Consider the following 21,504-nt stretch of genomic DNA (forward strand, 5'->3'; position numbering starts at 1 on the left):
ATACTTACATACAAATGTACACATATACATACTTATATACGTATGCACACACACACATACATACACTTACATGCATACATACATACATACATACATGTGTATGTGCACACACGCTGTCTCACACACATGCGCACAAATGAACAAAAAGAATGCATCTCGGATAACAGACAGAGTCAACGACTATTAAAAAGGTTGCAAGACACAATGAAAATTCTAGGAAAAATAAATAAGTAAATGAGTGGAAACTTTACCAGTGAGTGTGTTAAATAATAAGGCACTAAAAGAGAATGACTCTCCCCAGACACAACAAAATATGCTTCAACACACAAACTCACATAAAGAATCTTGCAAACCAAATCCAAAAACGAAGTCAATTACTTTTATTAATTAATTAAAGGTATATCTGAATATCACAGTGATTGTTTTTTTAAGTTTATTTGTATTCTTTTATTCTTTTATTTGTTTCAGTCATTTGACTGCGGCCATGCTGGAGCACCGCTATGCTATAACAGTGTACTCAGTTCCTGTCTCAACCAGTTATTGTTGCATAACATTAAGTTCTATGCCCCAACTGCAGCTATATAGCTGTTGGAATGTTATATTATTAGTAACAGATTTTTTAACACCTGGTTCATTACATTAATTCAGCATTTAGGTTGCTGAAATTCTTCAAAAGAATTTAATGAGATTTTTATAATTATTAAATGATGCAGAATATTGAGATAAAAATATATTTTTAGTTTTGTATTATTTTCCTTTTTAGTTGTTATTCAACTAGCTTTGGAGTTACACACTTACATATAATAAATTGTCATTATGTGTGTATGTGTGTATGTATGTATGTATGTTTGTAGATAAGTGCAGTTATCATTCATTCCAAATTTATTTTCCCTCATAAAAAAAAATTGTCGACTTGCCTTTCATCATTTGTAATCTCTACCACTGTATTTTGAAAATATATTTAGAATTTTTTTTTATTGAAAGCTATATGTATATACTATACTTGACTTTTGCTAACGTTTGTGCCACTGAGGTTGCAAATCTCTAAACATTCCTTGCATTCTTCATGTATCAGTTGAAGTAGTTTAAGAGTAATTGGGTTTCAACTAGTTTTGTTTTGTCATCTAAATTTCCAACCATTTCCAATTTTGTATTTTTAAAGGGAAAGGAAAAATAAAAATTCAACTCTAATAAGTCACCAGATGTATCACAATATGAACATTTAAACTGAACAATGTTTTCAGTAGCAGATATTTCATTTATTATTTTTCTTTTTTTTTAGATTTTACGATCCCCACCCTTCAAATGGTTTTTATTCACTAGTGGTTTCAGTAACCAGTGGTTCATAGTAATTTGATCACAAATATTACTTTCATATAAAAATAAATAAAAAGCATTTTATGAGACAGAAATATATTTGTTTGTTTCTACTCCCATTTGGTTATTAAATAAATTCAATTTCTCTTTCATATTTTGTGACTTTTAAATGATAATAATAGTGATGACAACCGTGGCAGCAGTGGAATGATGACAACGACAATGAACCAATTACAGCACAGAAGACACATATTAACCATTCAAAAGCACCCAAAATATTAACTACATCTTATTTGGTGTCAGAATTTTTGTTACATCAGCTGCAAACCAGTCACTACAAGAGTTCCAGTTGCAGTAGAACCCTGTCAGGGATCATATCACACTTATTGTGACAAAACTTTTCAACACCAAATAATAAATGTTTAAGTGAAGTTAAAGATTTTTTGTGTGCTTTTGAATGTCTCATATGTGTCTTCCATGCTGTAATTATATTAGTTTCAACACACAGTCTCAGATCAAATCACTTGCCAGGCAATTACATCTCTGAAGTAATAATAAAATAACAGGAATAATGCATATGAATAAAAAAGCAACAGAATATTTTCTGTTATTTTTATTGATAAGGAAATTATTAGTTATAACACAGGGCTTGGAGTATTGAGTGAGTTTTAGATAGAACCCCTTCCCCTAACATTTCATCCAAAAAAGCTAATTAAAGGAAAGCCATAAAAGAAAAGCTATGATATGGCCACATAAGAATGATAAAATAAATTCCATCATAGTCAATCTATATACTACTAAAACTCTGTGATTGCTTGCTTGTTTGCATGTGTGCTTGCCTGTAATTTAATACAGCCAAACCAGCACATAATGGGAAAATACTCTGAAAGTAAGTAACCCCTGAAATGTGAATACAAACAGAATAAAACAAGCTTTGCGTAAATTGGATCATGGATTCCTGAGATATGCAATTTTTGGGAGCTACCTTCATAAATAGCCAAAACTGCACATAATGGGAAAATACTCCAAAAATAACATAACTCTGAAATGGGAATATATAATACTGTGAAAATTGTTTCTATTAATTTTATGTTTACATAATATAACAATTCCTTTTGTATTTTTGTAGAAGTGTGCATATATGCCATAAATAAATGCTGTTACTGGAGTTCAAGTTTATCCCAGAAGTTCTATTTCTAGTAGATGCTGTAAATAATCAATAAAACCTTAAACATGAACTTGTAAACCAGACTTATGAAGACACAAATGAATTGAAATATTTAACTGAATCATCATAAAATTAACTTTCATTTCAATGCAATGTTGAAATCAGCTTCAATGTTGTATAACCTGAACTATCAGTGACCCAATGGGTCATGGGTAGTCTAGTATGTACTAAAGCTAGATATGATAGTAATGACTTTACAAAGAAACCAGAATAAGTTTGAAGGTTTCTCAAAAAGAAGAAACAATATTTAATATATTGTTGTTATTTAAAACCAGTGCTTACCCACAAGAAACTATATGTAAAAATGTTATTAATTAACATAGTAAATCTAGGAAATATAACAGATACTACAAGACAATTGGCTACATTTTGTACAGCTATACAGTGTGGACCAAATGAGAATAAATATACAGACCTGACCAAATAGGTAGATATATTCATTGAGCAGCATGCAAACATTACCAAATCAAAAATGAGACAATGAATGATGGATATATTTCTGAAGCTTGTGAATTTCAGTGAAATATAGTTGTTATATAAGTAACATGCATTGGCACAGGTGTGGCTGTGTGGTTAAAATGTTTGCTCCCCAACCATATGATCTTGAGTTCAGTCCCATTGTGAGGCACCTTGTGCAAGTGTCTTCTACTTCAGTCTCAGGCTGACCAAAGACTTGTGAATGGATTTGATAGATGGAAACTGAAAGAAGCCCAGTATGTGTGTTGTGTGTGTGTGTGTGTATGTATGTGTGCCCTCATCTAGACATTGCATGAGGGTTGTAAATGAGGATCATCATCATACAAGCGGAAATAGGTGGCAACAGGAAGGGCGTCCGTTTGTAGAAAATCTGCCTTATCAAATTCTTTCTGACCCATGCAACCACAGAAAAGTGATGTATATGTGTGTCTGTGTATTTGTTTACATGTGCACTCCTCTAAAAATTGCTGAACTACAAACAATGACGTTGATCCCCCCCCCCCCCGTTTTATAAATCATTAACTGATGTTGCAGCTTTCAAAATGTAGAGAATAAGAGATCCCTTACTTGAAAAACAGGTAAGAGTTAGCAATAAGAAAGGCATAAAAGTATGGAAAACAATACCTCATTAATAGTTATTTTATTTTATGTAAATGGCGCAGATAGAATTGTATGTGATGTTAGCAATAAGAAAGGCATAAAAGTATGGAGCAGATAGAATTGTATGTGATGTCAACTGCAGTCATGGAGTGGATATGACATGTTAATTAGATAATTAGGAGATGGAATTGAAACATATAAGATAGTCATGAGAATTGACTATGTCATACAAATGGTCTATATTCTCTCTGTAAGTCCTAAACAGAACAAAACAAGGATCGGAAAATGAAATGTAGTAATTCATTGTATTATAACATCTATATATCAATTCCTCTTGAGTATATTGTGACATTTCACTCATTAATTTTTGACATTACATTTTTTTTTGTAACATAGCTTTCTTTAACAAACCTAATGGAGCAGGGAGAATCAAATGGAACAAAAACTAATATGAAGCTGTAGAATCATAATGAAATAGAACAAAAAGAAAATGAAAAAAAGAAAAGAAAAAGGAACAATAGGTTCAGGTTGCAGTTTGAAGTTTCTCCATACCCTGAAACTACATAAGCTAACTCTGGTGAAATGATGATGCGAAGAGTATATCTCTTGCAATTATTTCCCTACCTTGATTTGCTTTGCATATTTTGGAATATGCTAAGTAGAAATCTAATGGACAATGAGAAACATCTTTGTGAATCATTAAATCTATATAAGTCATGTTATAAAGAGCTAATAAGATCAGTTTGCTGAAGTTTGGTGAAAAGTAAATGTTCAATAAAATTATTTTCTCAGTCTGCTCCATTTCATATTTGTGTTTGAGTTCTCATTAAGGAATTCAATCAAGATTAATTGCTGACAAGAATTTCCCTATGGATCAATATTTTGTGTGGTGAAGGGTTTAGTAGAAAGAGTAAAAAATCTGTAAATGCGACCAAGAATTAAAACCAGTATCTTTTCACTTTACAGAAAAGGAATTATTGGGTTTTTCTGTGAAGTGTAACCAATATGCTTACACTGGGGAGAATATCAAGGGATTGTGTTGTCTTTGTTGATAACAAAATAGAAAATAAAAAAATCTTGCATCATCCAAAAGCTAAAATATGTAATGATTATAACAGAAATAAAATAATTTGCAACGAAAGAGAGTTGCAGCAATTGCAGAGGAATGTGGAAATCAAATTTTCCAGTGCAAATGAATTCAGAATAATATATAGGTCAGTTCATATAAGATGTATAAGAGTTTTCATATAAACATATGAAGTGTTTTGTGAAAAATACCATTATAAGGGAGTAGGTTAAGAAAGCTCTGGAGTGTGGCTGTTCATTCAGAACTCTGAAAGTTATTCTTCGTAGATATATAACACAAAATATGGTTACATGGAAATATTTGGTCACAGTCCTTGGGAAGAGTAAAGGAGTATATGCCAGTTTGCTAAACAGATATTTAAGCAATAATAATGGTTTTATTTTGGCAAATTAACTCATGTTTAGGAAACTACTTTTTAATTCTGTATATATATATATATATAGATATATATCACACCATGATCTCTAGATGTATCTGGTTCATCATGATATGCTTAGAAAGCAGATGGTAGTTGTTCCATCAGAACACACATTGCATGTGTATGTGTGTGTGCGTGCACACACACACACACACACACATCAGATTGTGTTACAAAATGTAAAGTATATTTTGTGATACTGTACTTAAAGATATATCATAAACAAGTTATGAAAAAGTAAATAGCTACATATGGATTCAATACATGTGTGTGTGTGTGTGTGTGTGTGTGTGTGTTAAAGAAGAGAACAGGCTGATAAGTAAATAAATATGATAATTCAAATAGGATACCAAAAATAAATTGGATGGTGCATTCCTTTTAGTCTTCAACTTTTCCATTTGGAAACGTTTGCTTTAGAAACATAGATTCCCTTTGCTTCTTGTACCATTATATCAACATCCTCTACTGTTTACAATGCCATACATCATCTACCTGTTCACCTTTTGCTTCTCTATTTCTTCGCTTTTCTCTCTCTTGCTCCATGAAAGCCCATCACTAACCAGCAGATAAAATTTTTGTACTGTAACACCACATTTATACTTTACTTCCTTCGCATGCTATTTTTCAGTTATTAATCATTGAACAAATAAAAAAAAAAATACAAAAAACATTAGTAAACTATCTCTCATTAGTTTACTACAAGAGTATCTTTAAAGGCTAAAAGGTCCATTGTTCTTTGCAACTGCACATATACAACAGCTGCAGATTATATTGTATCCTAGTGATTTTATTAGTTAGACATAGACTGGGCTTTTTGTATACAAAACTTAGATAAATTTAGATAAATAAATTGAGCTTTTATGTTTTTTTATGAAAAAAGCTATCATTTCTTTGCTTTAGTTATGACTTATATGAAAATATACCATCTATATATCTGCCAGTGGCACGTGTAAAGACATTCAAGCGAGATCGTTGCCAGTGCCGCTGGACTGGCTCCTGTGCAGGTGGCACGTAAAATACACCATTTTAAGTGTGGCCATTGCCAGTACCGTATGACTGGCATTCGTGCCGGTGGCACGTAAAAGCACCCACTACACTCTCTGAGTGGTTGGCGTTAGGAAGGGCATCCAGCTGTAGAAACTCTGCCAAATCAGATTGGAGCCTGGTGTAGCCATCAGGTTCACCAGTCCTCAGTCAAATCGTCCAACCCATGCTAGCATGGAAAGCGGATGTTAAACGATGATGATGATAATGATATCTATATAATGTATCCAAATTTTCAAAGAAGTAAATTTGATGTTAGTGGTGCATGGTTGATGAATAGGTGCAGGCAAGAAGTTTGCTTCCCAACCACATGATTCTGGGTTCAGTCCCACTCTGTGGCACCTTGAGAAAGTGTTTTCTACTATCATATATGTATATAAGCCCATCATGTGTATGTGTGTGTGTGTGTGTGTGTGTGTGTGTGTGTGTATGCATGACATGTACATATCTGTATGTATGTGAGTGTGTGTATCTATATCTCCTTGTCTTGGTATCACATGATTGTTGTAAATGAATATCACCATCATTCATACAAGCAGTGTCATTCATTTCCAATACTCTGTGGAAACAAGTCTGGTCAAGGGGAAATATTATCCTACTTGGAAATGGGTGAGAGTTGGCAAGAGGGAGGGCATCCACTGTAGAAAATCCATTTGAACAAATTCTGACCAACCCATGTCAGCATGGAAAAGTGGATGTTAAAATGATAGTAATGATGATGTGGCATTACAACTTTATACTTTATATAGGCACAAGTATTGTTGTGTGATTAAGAAGTATGCTTCATAACCATGTAGTCTAGGGTTCATTCCCACTGCATGGTACTACGGGTAAATATCTTCTATTATGGCTTTATACTTGCTACTATGGTTTTAAGATGACTAGTGCCTTATAAGTGGAATTGGTAGACAAACTGTAAGAAGCTCAGTGTGTGTGTTGACTTGTCTTGACATTATTTGTGCACTATGTAAAAACAAAGTCACCATCTATACAAACAGTTCCATTTGTTTACAATCTACTGTTCATTGTTCAGAAGATTAAAGGAAATATTACCTTGCTTAGCAACAGGAAGAGCATTCAGCCATAGACAATCTGCCTCAATAAGTTGAAAATGATGATGAAACAACAATGATGAGGATAATGATATTATCAAAGTTTTCATGATAACCTTGATAAGTTTAAGATCTCCTTTGTCTTCTGATTATATAAAAAAACAAAACAAATCATCAACTCTGGTTGATCAGCTGACAACTGATCCAGCTGCAATTAATGTAACATTTACACTGTGTGTTCAGCTATGCTGGAAAACAATTGAATTAAGTTTTAACTTCTTCAATTTAATGATGAAGAAGGCGAATAAATTTTGGTTATAATGTCATGCAAAAAAGTAAACATTTTTTGCTAAATGTATTTTGTAGCTAGAGAGAGCTAACTCATGATCCTGATCCTGTGAATTGTGTCTTTTATGGTTTAGCTAGGAGAAAGAGTCATCATGCCTTCATGGTTGGGTTGCAGATGTTAAGTAGGGAATCTAGATACGAAACATGAAAATAGAAAGATTATCAGAAAAAAAAAAAAAAATAGTATAAAAATGTTTAGAAAACTATTTGTCACAAATAAGAGTTAAAAAGTGAGGGGAAAAAAAAACTAGAAATTCTTTGCTGTGTAAAAAGAAAAATGTGTTAATTTGTAGTGGAAAAGTTTTATATTCCAATAACAGCTTTTTGTGTTTGAGTGGTGGGGAATGTTACTGGACAAAAGAGACAAACTTTCTCCTCCCATTGCCACAAAATAAATAGGGATAGGAGAGACATGAAGATGGGTTATAACTAAAGTGAAGTTAATGGGAGAAAAGGATGAATGAAAAAAGATAGTTGAGAGAGAATGTAGAAAGAATAATGTAAAAATAACATGGAATAAGAAGCATTAGGTAATAGGTTTTCTAAACTGACAAAGTGAAAACATGAAATGTATGGAATTTGGAACATTGAGAAATCCATTCATTTCAATGGTGTAGCTTTGACATTGTTACCATCATTGTCTTCCTTATCCTTGCAGATAGCATGTCCACAACAGCATCATACATTTTATACTCCTTACATTCACATGAATGTGTGTATTTATTCACTAATGTGGGCATGTAATGTTAGTGTATTTAGTATAACATAATGTAATGTATGGTTTCTAAAAATGAGTATGTTGTTCACAACTGAAGTTTAGAAAAACAAGGTGCGGGGGGGGGGGGGGGGGAGAGAAATCCCTTTGTTATTGTTGGTTTAGAACAAATAGAAAACAAAAATGTGGTTCATGACAATTCCATTCAGTCTAACAGAATGGAAAGACAACCAAATTATTCCTATGTCAGTGAAAAGCACTTACTAAATGCACCTGCAGCAAGTCTAAAACCAATGCTCATGATGATGATGATGATGATGACAGTAATGAGATTCATGAAAGCTTGGAGAAGAAGTTGGGTTGTTTATGCCTTCCTAAGCACATTAGTAATTTAAAAGAAGTAAATTAGAAATTGAAACCAAATTGTAGAATAATCTCAGAAGCAGTTAACCACTATTCTAACTACACACGTACACCTGCAAACATACACACACATACGAATACCATTTGTTAATAATGCATTTTAAGTTTGTAGGGAAAAAGGAAGCCAATTAAATTGATCTTAATATATCACTGGTACTATTTCTACTAACTCAGCATTAATCCTGCCTGGATTTGAACTTGAAACAGAGATGGAAATAATTGAACCTCTTTAGGAGGCATTTAGTAGCCTAGCTTTTCTGTTACTCGGTGCTCATCATTGTCATTGTCATCAGTTTATATTTACTTTCCAGGTTAACATCATGGTCAAGTCAGCTCTCATTCAGAGTTATTTCTCTCATAGGTGTGGTTAGAGCTCCATGTCTTGTTTGTACATTTCATTTTGTCATGGTTACTATGCCTGGATGTTCCTTCTAGCACCAACCACTTTACAGAGTGCACTGGGTGCATATTGTCATGGAATGAACTTGTGATGTATTCCCTGTAAATGTTAACATTATTCTTTCCTTGTACGAAAAAAACTATCAGAAATGAAAATACACATATTTGTTATTCTATTTTGTATGTACTGTGCATACATTGCATAACCAAAGAAGATTCTTTTGTGATTTTGTGGGGTTTTTTTTTCCTTAAATAGTTGATGTACCATTTAATGGGTAAATGTTCTCCTTTATGTAAGCTTTGTATCTAGTTGTAGAATTATTTACTGAATAAAGTCTTTCATAATCAGATCTTTTATCATTCTAATGATAGTTTATTCAATGAATCAAATGAGCCAGAGTTCTATGTTCTAAAAGACTCAAAGCGATTCTTCTCAATCTCTGTCAGCTTTTTGGAATTCAAACATTCATATGCTTTGAAAATTTTCCTATCAATATTCCTGTTTGCTATAGACAACACACCTTTGTAAACTTTGCATATTGCAAAGCATTCCAATTTATTACAGACAGACAATTATGAGGGTGGGATAAATTACTTGGAAAATATCTTCATTAAACCAATGAAGAAGGTTGTAGTACATCAGCTCACAACTTGCAGACAACAGCCAACCGAATTTGTGGATCAATTTCTTCAAACCATAAAACTCATGGCTACGAATTACAACTTCAGAATGGGCATTGTATGGATTTCATATGAAATATACCATAATGGGTACTTTTTATTTCTCAAATAATGTTGAGTAGTCTAAAAACTGAAAGTAAGATGCTAGAATTGGAAAGAGCTGCATCACAAGCCAGAGCTTAGCTCTAAAGATGTTTATTATCAAGATATGCTTATAAATAATACTGTTACTGTTACAATGGAGGATAACAAGCAGCTGTTTCAGAGAAGTGTTCATTGTCTTTTTTTTTTGCTCTTTTTTTTGTATGTGATTACAAAGTTTTTTCCCCAACCATATGGTTTGGGGTTCAGTCCCACTGGAAGGCATCTTGGGCTTGTGTGTTCTACTATAGACCCAGGCCAGCCAAAACCTTGTGAGTGGATTTCATTGACAGAAACTGTGAGAAGCCCATCGTGTGTGTGTGTGTGTGTGTGTGTGTGTGTGTGTGTTCTTGTCTTGACATTATGGAATAGTTGTAAATGAGCATCATTGTTATACAAGCAGTGTCCTTTGTTTCCAATATTCCATGGAAACATGTCCAGCAATGTGGAAATATCACCTTGCTTGGAAACATGTGATTGTTAGTGACAGGAAAGACAACTGGCCATAGAAAATCTGCCTCACTAAAATCTGCTTGATCCAAGCAAGTATGAAAAAGTGGATGTTAAGTGAATGATGATGATGGTATATAGACATGACCACAGAAAATGTCCTTCAAGAGATACCCTGTGTTGCAAGTGTGAAAAAAAAAAAGGTTATTTTTCTTGAGCATGCGAATCACATAATTACCCCTATGGGGCACCATTTTAAACCAAGTTATAAACCAGTCTCCAGTGCATTAACTTCAGCTTGTAAAGATTTTTTTCAGCTTTATTGGAATATCCATCATCTTATGCACTCATTAACATTATAATTAACAATCAATCGATGCAAGTTTTAGTTATTCTGGTTTACTTATTAAACCATTGAGAGGAAATATTGCGGTAGTGCCAATACTGTTTTGTTTCTGAATTATAGGAATATAGTTGATATGCTGAAAAGTTGTATAAACAGCAGTTGCTCTTAGTTGTGTTTAGTTTCTACCCAGATTTTATATTTGGACCACATTTCATGTTTCAACATCCTTCAGTGGCTTGTAAGTTTAAAGGCCCTGAAACCCTTCTTGTGTTGATAAATTTTGCTTGCTGCAAGATTCTATTTTGTACATCATCATTATTGTCATCATTTAATATCCATTTTTCCATGCTTGCATGAGTCAGATGTAATGTGTTGAGAGAGATTTTCTATGACCAGATGCCCTTCTTTTTCACCCTTCTTCCAACTAAGGGAGGAATGTTTCCAAATAAGGTAATATTTTTCATAGCTAGACATTTTTCACAGAAGAGAGAAGATAAAGGACATCACTTGCATTGTTTGCTTACAGTTATCACATCTTACCAAAAAGAAGAGTACCCCCTCTGCATATATACATGATGCTTTTTTTCTGTTTCCATTGACCAAATTCATTCACAAAGCTTTGGTTGGTCTGGGACTAAAGTAAAAAGACAGTTGCTCAAGGTGCCACATAGTAGGACTGAACTCAAGACTACATAGTTGAGAAGCAAGATTCTTAACCACACAACCACTCTTCACTAATTTAAATCTAAACAACAAATCTACTATTGCACCTACTTGATGATATCCTGTGGTCAATTACAAATTCATAACAAGAAATAAATAACCAAAATAATCAAAAGAAGGCATTATAGAACTGAAATAAGTCCCTATGTTGAACTCAAGCTGTAGTAACAAAAGCAAAAACCAGAAATGATGCCTTGTCATTGATTTCTCAAGTACTGTCAACATTCGTACACCTCTTGATGTTTTACTAGTACATATCATTGACAAGTTAATACATATTATATCACAACATACATATTTCAGCAAGGTTGACATGTGACATGTCTTTTAATAAGCTAACACTAGAGATTAAAACCTGTCCTTGTACTGCTTTTCTAGCCTTAGGACAATTGTATCAGTAAACAAGACTTCCATTTAGCTAACAAAAGTTGTCATGTTTTCAACAAGGGATAAATTAAATTATTTAGTAGTATAATAGAAATCTATCCACCGGTATTTAGATAACATCATTTGTATGCAGTAATCCATGGAAGATCATAACAAAAATCTACATTATGAAGTGTATCACTCAGCTTTCAATATAATCGTTGTTTTAGTAAAAATGTATTTTTAATGAACAGTGTCAATTCTTTGTGCATTGCATTGTAAATTTCAAAATAACAATAATTCTCATCATTTGCTTCCTTCAAAATGTCTTACTTCTAAAAAAGAACTTGCAAAAGAAAACAATTCCTCTCTAGGCACACATAATTTAGACGCAGGCATGACTGTGAGATAAGATGTTTGCTTCCCAATCTCATGCTTTGGGGCTCAGTCTCACTGTATAGCACCTTGAGCAAGTCTCTTCTACTATAGCCCCCTGCTGAGGAAAGCCTTGTGAGTAGATTTGGTAGTCAGAAACTGGAAAAAGGCCATCATATGAGTGTGTGTGTGTGTGTGTGATGATATTGACCAGACAATCAGATGTTGTTATACACTGCCAGTTACAATGCACTTCATCACATTGTTGTAGCTTTTGAATGATGGCATCCTGCTGGTTAGGTGGTCATGCCAATATTCCCCAATATTCCACCAGTCTGTTGCAGCGTTACCCATTTATATAGCTGAGTTGATTGGAGTAATGTGAATAAAGTGTTTAGCTTGAGACCACAATACACTGCTGGTTTGGGAATTTGAAACCACAATCTTGCAATTGTGAATGTAACACTCTAACCACTAGGCCATGTACCTCAACTCTGTGTATGCATGCATGTTGTTGTATTTGTGTCTGTCTCCCCACTGCTTGATGATTGGTGTTGGTTTATTTATGTCCCTATAACTTAACAGTTCTGCAAAAGAGAATGATAGAATAAGTACCAGATTTTAAAAAATAAAGTACTGTGGTTGATGGTTGATTAGTTTGACTAAAGCCCTTTAATGTGGTGTCCCACAGCATGGTTGGAGTCCAATGACTGAAACAAGTAAAAAATAAAAGATTGACTTGAAAGAAATATACTATTCTCTCTCTCTCCAATAAGCTCTTATGTCTTCAAAGGTATTAAAATCGACTTACAAAATGTTTGTCTCCATGCTGTTTACAATTCTGTCCCATTTATCGCTTTAGCATTCACATTATTCTGTCAAAAGTAATGCTTATTTATTCACATTGTTTTGAATTAATCTTGCATTATCTTGTAGCTTTGAGATTTTGATGAGGTAACTGTTAATGTTTAGAAAGATATTGTAGGGTTGGTGTAAGAGGCCAGATCTAACCAGTTTGAACATAAAACAGGAGAATATTTGGGCCAGATATGGCCGGTTTAAATATTAAAGGGTTAAAGTTGAGACCAACACATCAGACATGATGGCCAAGTGCTCTACCTTACTAAAGCTGGATACTGAGGGGTATCTTTTATTCATTAAATAAAAGTTTTTAGCAAGGAGATCTCTTATGGTTACTTCTTATGACAGCATCTACTTAGTTTTGTCATTAAGTTTGCATTCTCCCAATACATTCATCCTCCTTTTTATTTAATAAAACTAACATAGTATTTGAGCATGATTTACATCTAATTAACTCCTATAAACATTGCTATTCCTATAACACCCAATTTATACAGCAACACACATACTTTTTAGTCATTTAATCTGCTAATTGGTCTGGACTTTGTTAATTCTTTTATGATTATGTAGGTCAGCAGATCAGTTTAACCTGTGATCCCACCAAAAATACTGCAGGTGCCACTCCTAGCAATGTCTTTCTACATCTAATACACTTCCAAGAGCTGTAAGCCAACTTCCACCGAATACTTTATTAAATGATGGAAAGCTGCTATGCAAACAAAAAACAAAACGTTTGAAGTTTGGTCCACTGATATCTGCCTACTGTCATTTGATTCTAACTGTGATTATTGTAAACAGTTCATTAGGTAAGCAAAAGATGGTTTTGTGTGAGCTACAGCTTACACTCTGTTTTACATCAGATTTGAGAATCATTGGCAATTTTTACATTGCAAAAAAGGGAAAAAAAAAGTTAAATTAATTACTGTCATAAATTTCTATTAATCATTAGAGATGTGTCAAAAGTTATTGGTGTTGGATAGTTGTGATCAGCTCTGCCTGAGTGGATCGATGGCTTAGAGGTTGCTTATCAAACAAAGGATTTAATTAGCATTTCTAATCGAAAGATGGTAGGGTAATACACACACATGTGCATGAATGCATGTGTGTGTGCATGCATGCACGCGTGCACACACACACACACACACACATACACACACACAAAATGAGATAGTAAGGCATTTGTGAAAGAAGATCTATTTTGCTATATTGAGCTAATCAATCAGCACTTTTAGTGGTTTCTATGAAAAGAAAGTCATACAATTCATCCAGCTTCAGATACATTCTCATCTATAAGTTGAAATTGGTTATGATAGTGATGTAAAAAAGGAAAAAGGAAAGAAAATTAAGGACAAATATATTTCAGCTATCATCAGCATTTTAACCAGTTAAATAAAAGTTCAAATGATTGAAATCTAGAATTTCCTAGGTTTATTTTTGCATATTCTAACGATTTATATTTTTCTCAAGATCTCATTCACTAAGCACTTTATTTTATTCATTTGTGTTTACCATTAATCACTATCTGTTTTTCATCCATTTATTTATTTAACTATTTTTATAAATCTGTGTTTGCAAAAAGTAAAATGAAAATTATCATTTGATTTTTATGCTTTTCAAAGTAATTTAACTTTAAAAAAAATTACTATATTATTTACTCCTTTATTTTGTCACAATCTTGAAAGAAATTAAAATTCCAGTTTTGTTAGTGGAATGTCCAAAAGGTTATAATATATATTTATTTGTAAATGCATTTTTATGCATTTGTCCATGTTTTCATAGTCACCTTTCGTATACATTACAAATTTTATTAATCAAACACTGTACAATTTTTATCTTGTTCTGTTTATCACAACACGAAGAAATAAACTCATCCTATTTTCTCACAAATTATCTATGTTCCTCCTTCCCTTTTTCCCTATTTTTTTTTTTGTTTTATTCATTCACTTCCTTCCCCTCCTTACACACAGTTGTTGCATTTATCAGTACTATTTTTCAATACAAAATGTGGGGGCTTTTTTCACCTTCATTCACTTAGTCTATAAGCAGGATATTCTGCTCTGTGACTTCGGGATTCTATGAATTAACATAATCAGCTCATTTGATAATGAGGCCAACCTATCAACAGAGAAAATGTATTGTTTTATGAATGCCTTTTAACTTTGAAGCCATGTTATTAAACTCCTCAAATAGGATAGAGGAACTTACGCTAAAATACAGATGTTTCAAATAGCTTTCTTTAAACTGTTTTTTTTTTCTTCTTTTCTTAAATAATAGAAACAGATTTTGAACAGCATGATTATTGATAAATTGCATTCAATGAAAGGAGTGGCTTGAAATAGTTATAAAAGCTGAAACATTGTTTCAGTAAAGTATTTTATATCACTTTAGTATTGATATTATCTGTACACTAGTTCATGTTTTGTGTGAGTACAGTTTGTGTTAGAAAGAATACAGTATTCACATGAGACAGTTTTTAAAACAGACTTAGAGAAAGAGAAAGATAATGTGTATTGTAAGGAATAATAGTAATAGTTGAATACTAAATTCACACGGCGATGGAATCTTTATAACAAAAATAAAGCTTTTGAATATATGTTTTATTGTGGAGAATTGTTTTTCAAGCAGAATTATTTGTTGTTGTTTTTGAATTCTTCAATTTCTTTTTTTACTTACAAATTACAAGATAATTATTTTATTAAAGAAAGGAATGTAAACCCAAAGCAATTGGAAATAACTGAGACTATAAAATGAACTTGATACATCAGCAAGAAGAAATAAGTTTTTGGTTTTGATTTGCCAACTAAAGCATTTATCAAAACATTTTTTGCTACAACTATTTTCAAGTTGCTTGTTAAAATTATCCAGTAGTAATCTCAAAATATATAAATTTATTTCAAGAAAAATTCATTTTTTCAAACAAGCAAAATAATTGTTTTGCGTAAGTTAATGCATTTTGTTTTGTTTAAATTTTCATAAATAAATTGGTCAGTTTTGAGAGGGAGAAAAGAACATGATACACAGTCAATAATTGTTAGGATGTACATGGAAAAATAGATGAGCTGATAATGGGAAAACAGTGTAAGAACCAAAAAAAAAAAAAAACCCCAGAAAGTATGGTTAGAAGATATTGTTGTCTTTTTAAATTAAAGTTGATGATTAAAAAGTAAAAACCAAAAAATCAAGAGAGTCAACCTAACACCATTAAGGCATTAGTTATTGTAATGGTTTTGAACCCATTAAAAAAAGAAGAAAAAGACCCCTCTTTATCAAACTGTTCCATGTGTTTATTTCATTTTGAAATCAATCATACAGCAATAACCTCAGTGATTTATTTTTTGAAATTGTTATCTGTAGGCTGCTCTAATTACACTCTTCTCCTTTTTTATTGATGTTGTTTACAAACTAGCTTCCTACTTTGAAAGTCTCTCTATTTAGAAATACCAAAGTAATATATGAATATTTATAGAATTGGCTTGTACTTGTAATAGAAACTGCCATATATTCCAGCAGAAAATTAGAATTTGATGTTTTAATGCTTCATAGGTCTGGTGCTTAGCTCTTTTTTATTTTTATTTTTATCTAGTATAGAGTGAATGAAAGACAAGTCTTGCATTGCATAGGATGTTAGTCTATTGCCTTCAATTTCCGTAGGAAGTCTAAAACATATTCTCTAGCTATGGACCAGAAAATAAGTTTAACTCATTTTATCCAAAAGTATAACACAGCTTTAAACCCATGGTTCTGAATGAACGCCAGTAGATTCCGTTACTTATTTTAGTTGGGATTATTCTATTAATTTACTGAAAAATTATATTTTAATTTGTCCACTTTTCCTTGAAATTAATGATCAAATTAGAATCCTTCAAGTTTAGAATAATTTTCATGACAGCAAGATTTAATTTTAACCAGTGTGCATTATGGATTAGGTTAGAAATTTGGGTTCAGTTTATGTACATTGTTTTGATATTAAATTATTTTTAATCTACATCATTTATGGTACAAATTAGATTTTTAAAAATTTCTTCTTTAAATTTCTATCCAAATAGTCTGGCGCCAAATTTTCGTCAAATTTGTTTTTCTTTCTCTAGCCATGCATTTTAATTTGAGATTTTTAGTTAATTGTTTGTGTATGTGATAATGTGTTATTATGTTTGTCATTATCATTGTTATGATCATAAAATTTTCTGTATTGAATCATTTAAGCACACTAAATAATTTCTTCAATAATCGGTAGTTAAAAACCTCTTTGTTCTTTCTTTAAATGAATTCAATATCTGTGCACAAATATTTGCCAAGTTTCATCTCATGTGGAAGATGTAGTCTCCATTATAATTTGTGTATATAACCATTGACACTTTAAAACATTTAGGTTTTATTTTTTTATGTCAATTAAAATTCTTTTTAAAGATCAGGCTGAGATTAATAAACCAAATGTCAATCTGAAACATGTTTAATATTTGTTTTTCACATTGAAAACAAAAATAAATTCTAGTATTGTTTTTTCTTTAAATTTTTGAAGTAAAAATATATTGATATTTGTCTTTAGCTTCAAGTTAAGAGTGTATGGGGAAAGGTATGGTCCACTGAATCAGTTCCAGTATTTTACAAGTACATATTTTCATTATCTTAGGCTCTGAAAGGGACCACAATGGAATTTGAACATGAAAGCATGAGAGAAGAAATTAAATCTAGTGATGCATTTGTTCAATATGGTTCTGAGTTCAAACCCTGTCATACTTGACTTTGTCCTTGATTATATAATTTTGATTTCTAACATTGGTAAAAAATCACAATTACAGGAAAGTTTACCAAGAAAATATATCCATAGTATCTCACCATTAATAGTTAAAAACTGTTATATTAAAATCAAAAACAGTGAATCGATGACGGTGAACTTAGCAGACATGCAAAATCACACCTTTTGATACAGAGTGTACTTGATTACATTGACCTCAATAATTGACAGGTACTAGAAGGGATGAAAGGTAAAGTTGATGTTGGCTGGATTTGAACTCTGACTGCAAATGATCATAACTAAATATAGCAAAGCATTTTGTGTGACTCTAAATCATAGGTTCTCAAAGTGGGTGCTACCACCCCCCCAGTGAGCAGGTGGGTGCTGGTGCCTAAGTGTGTATGTGGTGGTGGTGGGGGCAGTAGAAAAAAAGGAGGCGTTAGGGGGAAGGCAGTGAATTGGGGGATGCTATGAATTTATTATAATATTATTATAGTATTGTATACAAGTTATATAATATTATATTAAATATCAAATGATTCATAGTATATATAAATTAATAAAATATAAAATATTTATTTATAGATAAAAATAGGGGTGGGGGCGCTGAGGGTATTATGTGGCCTGAGGCGGGGCGGTGACCCAAAAAGTTTGAGAGTCTCTGCTCTAAATAAACAACTGCTCTCTTGATAAAGTAATATTAATAAACACAATGACTTCCAATAAAATACAGGACCACTAACAAGCAAAGTACTGTTTTCAAACTTAAGCATAACTATTCTGTTTTATTTGTCAATGAGTACACTATTAACCTAGAAAACGAACTGTTTCTCCTAATTTATATTTAAGGATAGTTAGGGCAACCAGCTGTAAAAATACTTGCTTCAACAGGTTCAGATGAATATTTGTATTTGAAGAATCAGTCAATCCATGCTAATATAGAGCTATTTCAAAAACAATAAAAACCCAGCAAGCTGTGTTTGATGACCACCCCCTCCTAACATGTAATTGGATGAAATATTTTGCTTAATACCTATGAAAAAGTTAACAAATATAAAGAAGAGAAAATTTTCTTTATCTTTCTATGGTCAGTATTTGAATGCATTTTGTGCCACTATAATAACTATAGTGTTTTTCTATTATAAACAACCAACTTATCATTTATTAAAAGATAAATATAACTAAACATTTTTCTGGTATTTTTAGTTTTTTTTTTTTGTTAGAATGAATATCTTTTCTCTGCCTCAGTCATGAAAGGAAACTGTACTTTGGTTTGTATGTTTTGTGGGATTGCAGGAAGTCCACTTCTCAAAAGCAGGTCAACATGCATACTGGAAATTGGTTCACTGATAGTCATCTACTGTTTACGACAGCCAACCACTTCTTATATTGCTGGTCCAAGGAAGTGATGTCAGTCAAGTTTTGTGAGGAGGAATGAGGCATAAACAAGAACACAACTGTTCAACTGGAACAACTACATGCAATAAATTTGCACCAAATACTTGAGCCAAGAGATAAGATCAGAGACAAAGGATTAATCATTGAAATCAAGAGCTTGTTCACTAAGCATAAGAACAATACTGTTCATATGTTTCCTCAGCAGTGGATCTTTGGAGGACTCTGTTAGGAGATGATCAAGTACTTTTTGGTCATAGTTGGTGATTGTAGTGAAGGAACAACAATGAATACCATAGAAAAAAGCTCTATCATTTGCTCAGATAATTGACCTGTCTACAAGACAATAGAAGCTGAAGAGGTTGGATTTGAGCACTTCAAAGTGAATCTTCACTTATATCTTCATTTGATCAGCACAGTGGTGTTCACACTGAGATCATTGAGTGAATGTGGAGATCAGCTAAATGGCACAGCAAACACCACTGATGAACTGCACGTCAACACCTGAAGTTATATTTGGCTGAATTTATTTGGGGAAAGTATGTTGTGGGCAGCATACTCAAGTCACTTCTGGAAACATTGAAAATGTTCTGCTTCCATAATCTCAATTATAACTGATTTCTTGGTGTTTTGAGAATTAAAGATTCAGTTTGAAATTTTTTGGTTAATAATCTATAACCTAATCCTTTAATAAATAAAAGTTGGTTGTTGATAATAGCAAAGTACCATAGCTATTAATTATTATGGTTACCAATATCTGGAAGAAATTGTGTTGAGTTGCATCTGCGTGTTTCTGTGAACATATTTCTGTTGTAATTTGTTGTGTAACTGATAACTTATAACTCACCTAGCATTTGACTTATTGAGTGGAGCTGGGTCACATATTTAATATCTAAATAAATTGATAAAAAAGGAAAAGTTTCAAGACTTTCTCAGTCTTCATAGTGAAATGAGTATGGTGACACATGCTATTGCTGTTTTATTGTAGGTGAAAATCATTAAGATATTCTCTGGTTTTCATTTGTTGTAGTAGAATTTGAAATATATTTGACAATTAAAATGAAGTCTCTTTCAACAATGAGGAAATAGCTTAGCCTTAGTGACTGTGGTTATTTTGTTACTAGAGTTCATTTTCATTCTTTGTGTATTGAGCTTTTGTGTTACATTTTGCTATTAATATATTTTCCATGACTAATACTTTAGTTTTTGTCTACATATGTGTGAAAGAAAAAGGAAGAGAGAGAGAGAGAGAGAGAGAGAGAGAGAGAGAGAGAGAGTCAATAAAATGACACAAGCAATTACCACCAATATCATTTCATTGAAAAAGACTGGGTAAGTTTTGCAATATTGAAGGGCTTTGGAAACTTATTGTTTGAAGCAAAGCATGAAGGACTAATAAGGAAATCTTTGTTTATGGCAAAATTAAAATTGAGACATTATCATGTTTTCAAGAAAACACAGATTCATACTAGCTGTCTGGGCTTGTATGCATGCATGCAGGACCAGGTAAAGTATGTGGAAGGGGAGAACTATAGCATATGTTATAAAGAGATCCTAAATCTAAAAATACATTGACATAGTTTTCTTTTACTTGTATGATAAACTACAATTTAAAAGTTACATTTTCTAGATTTAGTATGTGTAACTCTGTTGGTAATACTGGAAATATCTTATAAAATTATTTAACATTGCAGTATGTAAAAATTAAGAAGTTTGTGCTGTAGCTTGTTACCTGTAGTAGATGGTTTATTAGATTAATGTAGTGAAAGTAGAGATAGAAATAAAAGTGATAACGCTTATTGTTATTTAGTAAAGCTATGATACTCCATTGGTCCTTGTCCCCTATTTGTAGAAATATGAGGTGACTAAGGATGTAAGTATTGAATCAACAGTAGGTGGTTAATCCATATCATCCACAGGATTAACAGTTATAGCAGAGTTGGGATGAATTTGGAGAATGAGTCAAATTTCTGTTATTTACTTGCTAATGCTAATTCTGACTAATGAGTTCCTTTAAGCCTCTAAAATGTTGATAATATTGCTGAATATCAGTTTCTGTTGTCAAGTCAATGTATAATATGAAATTATCAAAATGATTCTCATACAACTGAGAATTTGGGTTTCTTGGGCAATGGTTCATCATCTTCGCCATCATTGCTATCTCTGCTCTCGTCATTGAGAACTTCTTTCCACAAATTCTTCTTCTGTTATCTTCTATTTCTTCTTCCTAGAAACATGAGCAACAATAGTATCTACATCACAGCACACAATATCAAAAAAAGCTATAGAGAGTATAAAATGCTTCCTCAGATTGCTAGTATTG

At 32.4% G+C, this 21,504-nt stretch overlaps 1 protein-coding gene across 2 annotated transcripts in view; it reads left to right on the forward strand.

Moving 5' to 3' along the window:
- The window catches only part of LOC106883080 (uncharacterized), a 439,153-nt gene that overhangs the window by 132,889 nt on the left and 284,760 nt on the right, over positions 1-21,504 (forward strand). The window lies entirely within an intron of this gene.

The sequence above is a fragment of the Octopus bimaculoides genome, chromosome 5, assembly GCF_046866305.1.
Source record: "Octopus bimaculoides isolate indiv1 chromosome 5, ASM4686630v1, whole genome shotgun sequence".
Taxonomy (NCBI): Eukaryota; Metazoa; Mollusca; class Cephalopoda; order Octopoda; family Octopodidae; genus Octopus; species Octopus bimaculoides.